Source organism: Nyctereutes procyonoides, unplaced genomic scaffold, assembly GCF_905146905.1.
Source record: "Nyctereutes procyonoides isolate TBG_1078 unplaced genomic scaffold, NYPRO_anot_genome, whole genome shotgun sequence".
Classification (NCBI taxonomy): Eukaryota; Metazoa; Chordata; class Mammalia; order Carnivora; family Canidae; genus Nyctereutes; species Nyctereutes procyonoides.
Window position 1 is genome coordinate 28,157,833 of NW_026575044.1, and position 14,090 is coordinate 28,171,922.

A 14,090-nucleotide genomic window follows, 5' to 3' on the forward strand; every position below is an offset into this window, starting at 1 on the left:
AGCACTCATAAATCTAAGTGCTACTACATTACATAGGAATGAGGTACAAAAAGCAAAGTAAGGCTAAAAAATAAAAATAGTAAAAATAACCATTGCCTTCTTTAAAATACACGAAGCTTTACAAAGCTTTCATGACTCAGGCTGTCTCTGAGTCATCTTCACACCATATTTATCTTGCAAGAATGCAAAGTCCAACTTTATTTATGCAAATAAATGTACTTATATTTTATATTAAGGTACAACACAGTGATAAAAAGGCATGTTCCAAATAACTCTTTTTTAATATATAATTTGTTTAGGTCTCTAAACCATTCTGTAAGAGAACATCTGCTAAATATAGATTTAAAAAAAAATGAAACTAACCCCAAGACTCCTAAAACTTACCTTTCTGAGAGGAAAATACTTACTGTTGAATAAAGGCAGAGTGACTTTTTAACAAGTATGGAGATTAGCCATACAAATAAATTAAGAATACAAATTAGAGAAAGTATAAAGGAATTTTTAAATTATATCCATTGTTTTAACATGACATAATCCAGGGTCAGTGTCTAGTGAAGGGGACTAGATAATTTCTTAATATGGCACAGTTAAGGCAGAAGTTAGGAGCTTGGTAGAGATTTATTGAATTAATAAGACAAATTAGCTCAGCTACTTGAAAGCTATGATTTAAATCAGCCAGTTTTCAACAGCTAGTCTTACTTGTTTTTTTACTGATGAGGCAAAAAAGAAAATGTCTATAATATTATATTTTCATATTTTGTGATAGAGAAATCTGGGTTCTCACCTAGACATTGACTTTGAACATTTGATTAGATTCAAAGATTTTTTTTTTTAGATTCAAAGATTTTTATTTAAAATAATATTTATTTATTTATTTATATTTCCAATATTTTTTTACTGCATTCATACAAGGGCTTTTTCCTTTGTGGAGGTAGGAAAGCCCTATATAAGAAAAAATATAATCCAAGTTTCTTATTTTTCTAAATCTCAGGTGTTGGCATGTCAAAGGCATATAGCAAATGTGTGACAAATTTATAAATGGTCTGAGGAATATGAAATTAATTAAACATCCTGAGATTAATAAGCCATACTTCCTCTCTCTCTAGTTCCCACTAACTATATTCAATTTTCTTTTTTTTTAATATTCAATTTTCAATAATTAAATGCAGTGTTGTTGTTGTTGTTTAAATTCAGCATAGCAAATTGAGATTAACATTTAAGTCCTTAAAGTTTTCTAATGAAGATTTTCAGCCATCTTTAAGATTTAGGGTGACAATGTCATATCACATAAGCAATCAACTGCTTTCCTTCTGGCACCACACTGATCTGAAAAACAATCCTGCGTTTTCCAATGGTTCAGATTCAGGCTGTGTGCAGTGAGATTATTTTAATCTAGTTGTGTCAGGTTAACTTTTTCTATTGGTGTTACCCAGCAATGGGCTAGATTTGTTGAAACATGTGTTTTCTAACTCTGTGACTTTCCTTTTTATTGTGAATCTTTCTGACAATATACAGGTAATTTATCACACTTAAACTTCTATGATCTCTCTCGTCATCACAATGATGTTATGGAGTCTCATTTGGCAAAAATGGAAATGGATAGCCTCTTCCCCTGCAGAAATGCAATAACCAAACAAACATTTTTTTTTTCAAACATGCATTTTAACTGGCTTTCCTTGACATAGAGGAACACTAATGATCACAATTCCAGAAAAAGAGTCTGAGGTCAAAAGAATAATGATGTTTACAATGAAAAAGAATAAAGTGAATAAGGAATTGTCAAAAAAAAAAACTTCCTCATAATAGTTGTTTGTTCATTTCCTTAAACTCAAATTAAATAGTTTCTATTTGTCAGTTACTGAGAATACAAAAATGAGCAAGACACAGTTCCTGCCATCAGAGGTTCCCAGAATAGCGGGTGAATTATACAAGTAAAGAAAGTACAAGGAAGGTGACTTACGAGGTCAACCTTGAAGAAGTAGGATTTATCCACAAGGAGATGAACATTGGGTGTTTGGGGTGGGGGTGGGGGGCAGGTAGGTAGACTAGCATAGAGATACTATAGTGTATGGAATATTCTGGAGGCAGAAATTACGTGTGATTAAAGTGCTGGTGATAACCAGTGAAGTAGTGGAGATGGTGTTAGACAAATAGGTTGAGGCTTTGTGATAGGCCTTTAAGACATATTAAGGAATTTATTTTGAAGGAAATGGTGAATTACTAGGGATTTTTAAGTAAGGGGGCAATCCATTCATGTCTATGATTTTGAGAAGATAGGCGTGTTGGTCCTAGGGTGGGAGATGTGTTGGGGGGTAGACTCTAAAAGCAGAACACCTGGGAGACCATTGTAATACCCAAGTGAGATGATGAAGAACTGAAATACAGCAGTTGCAAGGAGAATGGAAAGAAAGGAATTTATTTAAGATAATTTTTTAAATGTATAGATACTTGAATAAAGGCCCAGAGAAAGCAAGAGGAGTCAAGGTCAACAGCTGACAGTGATGGTGGTAGGGTGGATTAGAGAGACTGAAGAGATAACTAAGGAAAGGGGCCAGCTAGGGACAAATAAAAGGACTGTTAAATATTGTTGACAGCTCAAATAAGGCTGGGAAACGTGAATCCTCCATGCATTTGAAAATTTCTCCAAAAGTCCACAACGAAAACTACAAGTCAGAAAAACTACCCCAAATCATCAATGATGTTAGCAGACTGCCTAATATCTTCTCTAGCATGAGTATAAAAAAATGACTATAAAAGCAGTAGAGTGAATTTCTTGGGACCAGTAATGAGACAATTTGGACTAACACTCTTATTAACTAAAGTTATTGAAAATATAAAAACAGCAAAGAGCTAATAAGATGGCGAGGTTTTCATACTCAGAAATTTGGACGACCAGAACTCCGGAGAGGAAGATGATCTTTGAAAGCTTTTGCCCTTGGGCATATAAGTACTGGGAACAAAAATCTGTGAAACCAGCTGCATTTCGGGTAGCCTTACTGGTTTTGTGGGAATGACAAAGCCCATGATCCGCACGTGAGGGTATTAATTACCTAACACAACTTTAACTTGGGACCTCAAAAGGCTGTATCTTCCTTCAGGGTAGGAGTGAACCCCAAATAAATGATTCCTCACACAGATTTGCAGCCTTGCTTCTTACACAGGGGTGATTCAGGAAGCCTTAGGTGTTGGACTTTGACAAAGATAAATTCTGGGCTGATATTGCCCCCAGGTGCCTGGTAGAAGCAAACCAAAGTCCTCTCTGGAGGAAAATGTCATCACCACTAGGTCTCAATTTATTCTTACAAGTGATTTTTAAAATGCATTTTCCAACGGATAGTCAAAGATATCTAAGCAACCAAGAAAATATGACACCATGAGTAAGACCTGGCAGGAAAAATAATAATAGAAACAAATCCAGTAACACTTGAGATTCTAGGATGAGCAGACATATATTATAAAACTACATGTACTACATTCAATGAAATAAAGCCCAACCTTGACAAATTTCAGCAAGAGACTAGAAACTATAAGTGACATGAGAATAGCAGAGTAATATTCATCCTATCAACACTATTTTGCCTCATGGTTTAAAATTCTCACATTTTAGAATTTAAAGTTTTGTGTTCTTTTTTGGCTTTCTTTTGACACACTGAAAAAAACAAAACCCCATACTGAAAAGTCTGATATAATTTTATTCATGTATTTATATGATATAATTTATTTATATATACTTATATATAAACTTATAAAATTTATTTATATATTTATATAAATTATAATTTATTTTATTTATTTATATATTTATATGTATGATTCAATCAGAAATATATTAGTTGAGTAAAAGATAAGTCCACCATGAAGTGTTTTTGTGCATACATGTGTATATGGTGGGCACACACCAGCTCCCACTCACAAATTTCTTGGAAACACCTATGATTTCTGCCAGGCTCACTCCTACTATCAACAGGTCAGGATTCAGCTGGGTGAAGCAAGGGGAAGAGGAGTCAATGTCACCAGGGAAAATTTACAAAGGTACCATCCGCTTGTGAAGAAATGAAATGAAAATTCACTGCAACTTTCTGGAAAGTGGGTCTTGACTGCAAGAAAAAAGAAGGATACTGAGCAATGACATTCATCAGAGGCCCGGAAGGTGGAGGAGGACTGGAAGGGGGGAGAAAGTGGGCAGAGAAAGGAGGGTAGGAGTGTCAAAACTGAGCCCTGTCAACTTCACATTTTGTTTTGGTCTTGCTAGATTATTCGGTAGTTGTAAAATCAAATGATTCTACCAATATGATGCTCAGTTTTCATTTTAGAAGAGTAACACACGATATTATTTATTCTTAGCAAAATTGAAAGATCCGTGTTAAGTCATTCATTGTTTGTACTTAGTTTAGCCGACTTAGTTCATTAGAATCTGGTCTGACAGAGCAAAATCCAGCCAGTTACGTTTAACGACTGTTCAGCCCCACACTGTGATAAGAACGTCAGCAGATTCATTTTCCCCATATAAAGTAGAATTTCCAATTCACACCATGTCCTCTGTGACTATTATGGACAGTATTTATTCAGAAGGAATGCTGTGCAAGTTTGGGAAAGCTGTCTCTAAGAGCAGAGCTGAGAGGTCATTCGACAAAATAAGGAACAAAACCTATACATGGTCAAAACATGAAGAGAACTGAAGTTTGTCATTCTTTCTTTTAAAGAAAGAAGTTTGAAATCCTTAAAACACAGCGTGGTAATAGCAAATTAGACAACTCTCCCTCCTCCACTCTGAAGCTCCATATAATCAGAACGCCTCCATTCACTTAGCAAATATCAGCTTTTTTGGAGGAAGAGAACCTGCTTGGAATTAATGAGGCGACACCAAAAAATAACTTCTATTAATAAATTGTTCTCTTCAATGGAAAACTGCTTATTTCTCTTTCTCTCTCTTTTTTTTCTAAAGGTTCCTTATACACTTCATCTCACCTTTGGGTAACCTTTTTTTTCCCTTCTTTTATTTATTTTCCTTTTTCATTTTTTAAATTAGGAAGTGTCATAGTGCCATGCAAGGAAATCTCTCCATCTCACAATAAAACATTGCATCCAATGACATCATAAACACAGTAGCATTCACTGGGTGTCGACACAGAACTATGGACATTGTAACTCAATAACTGCAGGGTGTTTAAGGAGTTAATGGAGGGAAATGTCAAGTAAGGGTAATAAAGCAAAACTGAAGTGAAAGACATGCAAGATAAATTTCAAAACAAAGCTGAAATACTCTTTCTTTCTGCTGCATAACTTGTAACACGCCAACTATCTCAAGAAAGGTAAGAAAGTCACAGTCTTGGAAAAATCTTCATGATCACTTTTTCATTTACACAGATACAAAGAAAAATCCAACATTAACCTTCTCAGAGAAGCGATGAGCCTTAAAACCAATCTTTTCACTTACCCTAGAGTATGTACACCATGAGCTCCTAAATCCTTTTAATTCCAGGACATCGAGACCATACATGAATTCTTAGCACAGACACTTGAAAAACGAACTTTGACTAAATTGTTAATTACTACAGAGATCATAACAGAACTCTCTGAAATTCTAGGGAGTGATAGAGGAGTTTAAAATCCAGCTTCTAGATCCTGTATACTGTGTCTATCTTTAACTTGAAAATGATTTGGTTTCACATTCCGTTGAAGTCCCACTGGCAGATGCCTTTGGTAAGCTCACCAATGGCAGGCTTTCAAACGCCCTCCCTCCACCCCCCTCCTTCCTCTGACTGAGCTTCCGCTGCTGCTACATCCAATGCCCATTTACTCAGCTGTCTTTTTACCTGTCTCTGCGTGGGTAAAAGGAGATGCTTTCATTGATGGCTATTACGGAAACACTTGGAAGCCTAAGATCAGCCTGAGGACTCACTGTGCTTTCCCTCCTGCCATCCCCTCCCCCTTCTTACTGCCAGAAACCAACTGACTTCCAAACTTGGCTGTCTGAAAAAGAATGTTCTCTGAGTGGCATTCCTGGAAGCAGAAAGCAAAGCAGCTCAAGTTTTGTTCTGTTGCTCTGCATGAAAAACTTCCCCAGGTACACATAGTACAAGCGAGTAAGTTTCCTAGATTTTTTTTTCATAACTTTGAGGAGAATGGAGTGAATATTTGGGGGGCATTACATATATCTTTGATGTCGCCATAGCATTTCAGTTTTAATATCTACATATCATTTTACCCAAAATGGCTCTGCGTGCAGTAAAAAGTGAAATGGCAAATCATGTGTTAAAAGTTGAATTTCCTTATTAGTAAATGAGTTGGGACCCATTCGGGGAAGAAACAGTCACGCTGCCTGCTTGACAGTATTCTGGAGCGCAGCTGTTCAATCTGTGGCTTTTCTGTGAAAGAAAACCTTGTTCAGAAGAATTGTGGAAAAACTGATTTCAATTATCCTATATTTTATATTGCAGACAGCAAGAGAAGAGGGTGCAAAAAAACATTTCTATCTCCCTGTCAAGTCTTCTTTTCCAGGATTGTCTTGCAAACTGGTGAGAACTACATGCACACACACACATGAACAAAGCCTGAGTGAATGGAAATGAGAAAAAGATACGTTTCCTCAAATAGGGTTGGACAAGGATTAATAGTGTACAGTCCCTTCAAATTACTACTAATAAACTTGTGTTTAATATTTACTTTCTAGTTACAGGGGCCAAAAGATTTGCTGTTGCTGCTGCAGATGACCTACCTCTCTGTGTTTAAAATAGTGCATTTATTGTATGCCATTTTATGGACCAGACAACTTCTTAAAGGACCTGATAAAGGTTTTATAATTTCAGCAATCAGACAAGCTACAACCCCACACATTTTGGCTTTCCAAATTTCATCTGGCTGTGGCTGCCAACTCTGGGCAACTGTCAGCTGGCGGGGCTCAGGGTTGCGGTGTGGTTGCAGCTGCTCCTTGCAACTTGTACAGACATCTCAGAAATATTCAACGGCAAAAGGTTGACTCTAACTAAGAAGGCTTTCACTTTGTTTGTTCGTGGTTGTTTTTACATTTTCTGTTCTAGGTGATCTTGTACCTCATCTGAACAAGACCATGTTTGGGAACCATGAGTGAACATTTGATCAACTGGCATCAGTGTTACTTAATTTACTTCAGGGATATTTTGATGCCCAATACAGACTGGCTTCCTACCAGCTTGCTCACTCCCTAAATTGTTACTAGATGTTCTTTAAAAAAATAAAAATAAAAGAAGTTGGTAGAGGAGGAAGAAACTTTCCTTAGTCTTATTCCCGAAGCTGATTGTCTTAAGGACATTTCAAGCAATGTGCAATGCTAAGTAGGCATATCCAGATGACTTCAGAAATAAATAGAAAAGAATAATCACTCACCCAGAGAGCACATGTCCCTGTCCCCATGTGTCTTCTCTGTATCAAAACACTCCTCCCCAAGGCTAATGGATGGTGTCAAAACACATGTGGACTAAGATAAGAGTCGGGATTGGTGGTAGGCCATCTGGTTCACATTCAGCCACACTATTCGCCTATGTTTTATCTCTGAGTGAACACTAGCATGTAACTGTGCTCAAGAAATGTTTTTTGAAACTGAACAACTGTTTATGTAAAAGTATATATTTCAACTTATGGAAAATGGTTATGTGTTGGCTCACTGCATATCTATCTTAAAGGTTTTGGGGGAAAATTATCTCTTTTCAAGCCACTAACCAAAAGATTATATGGAAGTTATATTAGGTACTGAGTACCTTTACTGAAGGAAAAGAAAATCATAAATTTTGTGTCTCTGTGAGCGATTAGCTCTAAACACCAACATGGAAAATATTGCTAAGATCATTCCTGCTGAGCTTGTTAGCTTCTAAGAAAAATAGAGAAAAAAGGAAATGTTGGGTCCTTCTAATATTTCATACTAGCTAGTGAATTGTAAAAAATTTCCTTATTGAATTGTTACTAGACATTTCTTATAAATATGACATTTATCAATCAGATATCTTCTTGGGTTAACAACCTTATCTTCCTTTATATTTAAGCTGTGCCAATCATGGAAATTCTAGAACAGTCTGCATCAGTCCAACCTCAAGGCTGAGTGAGCACAATGGGAATTTTTTGCTTTTCTTTTCTGCCTAACCTTCACAAGGTAATTGATAAGATTTATAATTGATAGAATTCAGTCTTATCATGAGTAAATGTTATTTTTCTCTTTCATAAGCACTAACATGAGAGTTAGGATTTGATCAGAAAAATAGCTTGCAGGGCTTGCTTCCAAAGAAAACTGGGCATGTAACAGGCAAATCAAATACCCTTGATTTATCATGAACAAGCAGTTAATCTGTGCTTCATTCTCCAGAAATAGACTGTATTAGCACAGTTCTGTGGATGGCAAATGCTGATAGCAGGATCCTTATTGAGGTGAGTGAGTAAGGTGTTCAAACATAGATCTTAGTTGATCTGATACACATCATGTGTATGAAGAATCTGGTCATTGAATAACAAGTGATTCCTGATATTTTTTTCCTTATTAGCATAAGAGACTAGAATAGGCAAATTCTCAGGATAATGGATTTGCCAATGATTTTTTTTGTTCTTTTGCATACTTTTTTTTTTTTTAGAAAATAGACACTACTTGCTATATATTGACTATTTGTGTCCCCCCAAAATCCATATATTGAAACATAATCTACAATATGATGGCATTAGAAGTGGGGCTTTTGGAAGTTGATTAGGTCCTGAGGGTGGTGCCCTCATTAATGGAATTAGTGCCCTTCAAGAGAGACCTCCAGAGAGCTCCTTTGTCCCTTATGCCATGTGAGAACACAGCAAAAAGACAGCCCTCTGCGAACCAGGAAGTAGGCCTTCACCAGACATTGAATCCGTTAGTGTCTTGATATTGGACTTCCAGCTTTCAGACTGTGAGAGATCAATTCCTATTGTATATAAGCCACCCAGTCAATGGTATATTGTAATAGCAGTCTGAATGGACCAAGACAACTGTACAAACATGCACGGGGGGGTGGTGGTGGTGGTGGTGGTGGTGGTGGTGGCGAATAGTTTTTTTTTTCCCCCTAAGGAAAATTAATGAACCCAAGTTGCAAGTTGCAGTTTTTTTTTTAGACTTTATTTATTTATTCATGAGAGACATAGAGAGAGGCAGAGACATAGGAAGAGAGAAAAGCAGGTTCCATGCAGGGGGCCTAATGTGGGACTCGATCCTGGGACTCCAGGATCATGCTCTGGGCTGAAGGCAGGTGCTTAACTGCTGAGCCACCCAGGTGTCCCTCTTTTTGAAAGTAATTAAAACAGATATGGTCCAAGAAAAATTAGAAAACCATACTTTAAAAAAAAGCATTAAAAAACAGAGGCTCTAACAAAAAATATGGAAGGGATTCAAAACAGCAGCATGCTGTGTATATTATTATTAAATGTCAATCAGTTAAAAAATTGGATGAAATGGGCACTCATTTTGCATGCATATGGTGTGAAAATAGCCCTAATTATGGAAAGGGACATATGTCATAAATATACTAATGATAACATCATATTTGGTAGAGTAGCTGGGAACAACGATACTTCTGATGACAACAAAAAAGTCAAGACCTAATGCTTAGGTTAAAAATCATGGCATATAGGGAACCCTGGGTGGCTCAGCAGTTTAGCACCTGCCTTCGGCCCAGGGCATGATCCTGGAGTCCTAGGATCGAGTCCCACACTGGGCTCCCTGCATGGAGCCTGCTTCTCCCTCTGCCTGTCTCTGCCTCTCTCTCTTTCTCTCTGTCTCTCATGAATAAATGAATAAAATCTTTAAAAAAATTTTTAAATAAAAATCATGGCATAAAAATGTACATGCATCATGATTTTCTACTACGTTAGAACTTCTGTAGGCATTAGATGGAAAGGTAAAGACTAGAAGAAAGCCTATCAAAATGACTTATGGGTAAAAACATCCCCCCAAAAATATTCAAACAAGAATAATTGTAGCTTTTCCTCATTTTTATTCTCCTTCTGGCCTGTGAAGAGGCATCTCTAGTTCTCTTCTTTGGGTCTGTTGAATGGTAGATGGGTTCTTGAGGGGGAGGGAGTGGAAGGAGAATGAGGAGGCTCTTCAATGTGGACATGGACACAGATGAAGCTGTAGGGGGCTTATGTTAATTTTAAGATGGGTATGGAGGGAAAATACCCAAGAAAAAGAGTGATCCTGAGGTGCCTGGGTGGCTCATTTGGTGAAGGGTCTGCCTTCAGCTTAGGTCATGATCCCAGGGTCCTTGGGTCAGACCCGCATCCGGCTCCCTGCTTGATGGGGAGTCTGCTTCTCCCTCTGCCTGCCCCTCCCCCTGCTGGTGTGCTCTCTCTCTCTCTCAAATAAATAAAATCTTTAAAAAAAAGAGTGATCTGAAAGGAATCAGTGAGACCAAAAGAATAGAGTGGGGAATAGAATCTGGCATACTAGAAGCAGGTGCCAGTCTGTCAGCTGGACTGGGGAGCAGATACTTTAATGAGGCAGACTTGGAGGTGAACAAAGTTTAGAGGGGAGGTTGAGGATGTCTGGCCCTAGGACATCTGGCTGTGTATATTGTGATTTTTTCTCATGAAACACTTAAGTTAGGTCTTTACTTTTCAAGATCTGGTAGTGTCAAATTTGTGTGTCTTTTGGACACTTGATGACACTGACATATCTTTGCTTACATAAACATTTTTGAAGCTAAAGCTAATTGTTTTGTCGTGTTACTGTAGTTGCTGAAATTGGTTTTCTTTGGTATGGGTAAGAAATCATCTTCACCCTCATCTAAATAAACTTCTTGATCAGTGTGTCCTTTACTTGCATTTCATTTTCTTTCTGTCTCTCTGTTCCCAGGATGGGTATCTATTACAGCCTCCTGGAACAACTCTATATGTAAAGTAACCAACCAAACCCATTTTACTGGAACTGAAGGATTTCCCAGTATGCAGGATTTTCAGTGCTAAAACCAAGAAAACCTCCAGCAAACCAGGATGAGTTGATCATTCTATATATGTAATTCAGAACTGTTTATGTTATAGAAATGCTTTTGACAAAGACTAGACTTTTTATTCATTCAGAGGTGTTTGGCCCAAGTAGATAGGTACTTCAAAAATATAGATTTCTTTTGCCTTGGCCCCTGGCAGCCATGCAACTTGGGCCAGGTCAAACTCCAAGGGTCACTATGTCCTCATCTTTACAATGAAAATAATAATACATATTTCAGAATTGCTGCTGACCTCAAATGAGATGTGCATGTAAAATATGTAGAATATGATATACAAAATGAATAAGTCTATATTATGTGTTTTATTTTATATAAAATTATATGTAGTTATTTTTCAAAGAAACTTTTAATTATTCTAGATTGAGGAACAGTGGATGTCCACAGATGAGGTATAACACTTCACATCGTGTATGTGGGGTAGGGAGGGGGAAAGATAGATATTGATTGACTAATAGCTTTCTTAGTAGCATTAAGTTCAGCATATGATTTTTCCCTAAATTAAATTCACCAAGAGAAGGATGGTTGATTTTTGAGAGGCTTGATAGCCCAGGAAACAATCAATACGTCATGTTCACAAAAGATTATCTTCCGTGTTAAAAACAAAGATTTTTATTTGTATCTTTTCCTTTAAACTGGGGCATGGGTATTTTTCTCTTGTAGGACCAAAATCAACCCTAATTAGAGCCCAATCATAAACATATCCATCCCTAGACAAAACTAGAATGTTCAGTCATCCTCGGGGTAGAAAGACACCCCTACTGTACTTGGCAGCATATGCCATACTTGCTGCCTCTAAAGAAGTGAGGGTTCAATTTGGTTTGGGAACAAAACAAGCATGTACTTAATGTTACCGTTTCAAACCTGTGCAAAATTTAATAATTGTAAGTCCAGCCCATATTTGAAACCCAAACAAGCTGGTCATACTCCAAGCTTAAGATGTATCAAGAGTTAGAAATGGGACAATTCTGTTTTGTGTTGTAAAACAAAATGACAAGGGATAGCCAAACAGGATCTAGTCGGATAGTTATTATATTCAGCTTATTTTTGGGGAGCAGTTTTTCTCCAGATATGCACATGGCTAATCAGTGCTTTTCAAACTTGTTTGTTGTTGTTGGTGGTGTTGTTTTCTACAGAACCCTTTGTTCAAAGGAATTAGTTTATGGAAACTTAACAATGACAAAGCAAAGGTCCTATAGCTGAGGCTCCTGTGGGAGGCTGACCCAGCTCCCTCTTCTATAAGGCATCCCCTGCAGAAATGTCCAGGAATCTGGGAAGCACAGCTTGAAAACTACTGAGCTCTAGTACTTAATAGCATTCAGTTTTTTAAAATGTGACTTTCATATATTTTAAAAAATACATGCACATATTTTAAAAAGCCACATAGAATAATAGAGCTTAAAGGAATGTCCCATCCCACTCCACCCCTCCCCATCTGTAAATACCAGAGACAACCACTTTCAACTCTTAACTGTTAAATATGACAATTACTCCATATTTCTAAATGATACTTGATGCTCTCATACATTTTTAAAAATTTTTCCAAAGTTGATATTGTTTATTGGTCTCCTACTAAATCCTTATCTTTAGTTCCTAAGTACACTTCCTCCAGCAGGTGTGCTTTCAATATCTGTCTCCCTCCCAACCTCCCCCTCTCTCATTTATACACACACACACACACACACATACACACACACACACACTTTCCTTCCCTTAAGCCTTCCAATTTAGATATACAACAATTCTAGGTGAAACACTAATTGGTGTTTACACTACCTTACTATATTGTTCACATGTAAACCACATGGGATTTATGACTCCATTTCCATTCCTTTACACAGTTGTTTTTTTCTCTGACATTGGTAGCTGTGCCATAATTTAGTTTGCCTAACTTTTATTTGCCATCATTACATTTTTCCAAACTCCTCATTAATTATGTAACATTCCACTTAATATAGACAATTAGGTCAGTTATTTTTTTCAGTCCCCCAGCCCCATTCCGAGTGTCTTTCTCAGGAAGCTACAAAGGGCAATCCCAGGATGACACTTAGGACAAATAAATTTTTGGAGAACTTGAATGCTTGAAATATCTTTATTCTTTTCTTCCACTAATTACTGACTTGACTAGATATAGAATTCATTGTTTAGAAATACATTTCCCCCAGAAATTTCAAGGAATTTCTTCACTGTCTTTTAGTTTCTAGTATTGTATTCAGGTCATTCTGTTCTTGATCCATTTATTATTTCTTCTTCTTTTTAAAAAATATTTTATTTGTTTATTCATGAGATACACACACACACACACACAGAGAGAGACAGAGAGAGAGGCAGAGACATACGAAGAGGGAGAAGCAGGGAGTTCGATGCAGGGAGTTCGATGCAGGACTTGATCCTGGGACTCTGGGATCATGCCATGAGCCAAAGGCAGATGCTCAACCACTGAGCCACCCAGGCATCCCTCTTCTTTTTTTAAGAAAGATTTTATTTATCTATTTTTGAGAGAGAGAGAGAGAGAGAAAGAGAGAGAAAGAGAGAGCAAGAGAGAGACCGTATGAGCAGGAGGGGCAGAGGGAGAGAGAGAATCTTAAGATGACTCCAAGCTGACTGCAGAGCCTGATACTTGGGGACTCAATCTCATCACCCTGGAATCATGACCTGAACTAAAACTGAGAGTCAGTTGCTTAACCGACTGTGCCACCCAGGTGCCCCTATTATTTCTTCTTTATCCCAGTGTTCTAAGATTTCATCATAGTACATTTTGGTGTGGGTCCCCCTATTTCCCCCAACTGATACTGTTTGCAACTCGAGGGACTTTTACTTGTATCTTCCAATTTTGCAGAAATTTTATTATATTTCTTAAGCAATTTCTGAAGTCTGGTTCCTCTGTTATTTTATTCTGAAACTAAACTCCTTATAGTGGTATGCTGGACCCCTTAAATGGAGTCTCTAATTTTATTATCTTTTCTCTTCCACTAATCTGTCACTAGAATCCTCTCTGGAATACTTTCTCTTCTCTCTTTTGTTGAATATTCTATTTCTGCTAACATACGTTTGATTTCTAAGAATTCTATTTGTCTCTATTCATTCCTTTTTTATAAAGACCAT

General features: G+C 37.2%; 1 protein-coding gene across 22 annotated transcripts in view; it reads right to left on the bottom strand.

The window, feature by feature from the left end:
- The window catches only part of DTNA (dystrobrevin alpha), a 354,043-nt gene that overhangs the window by 247,467 nt on the left and 92,486 nt on the right, over nt 1-14,090 (bottom strand). For 19 of the 22 annotated variants that reach the window (XM_055323963.1, XM_055323962.1, XM_055323952.1 and 16 more), the window contains exon 1: nt 5,438-5,631. The exons of 2 other annotated variants lie outside the window; for them this stretch is intronic. The gene's annotated coding sequence lies outside the window, so the exon portion shown is untranslated. Of the gene's footprint in view, nt 1-5,437; nt 5,632-7,365; nt 7,384-14,090 lie in introns of those variants that run through there. One more of the 22 variants, XM_055323948.1, reaches the window with a different exon arrangement.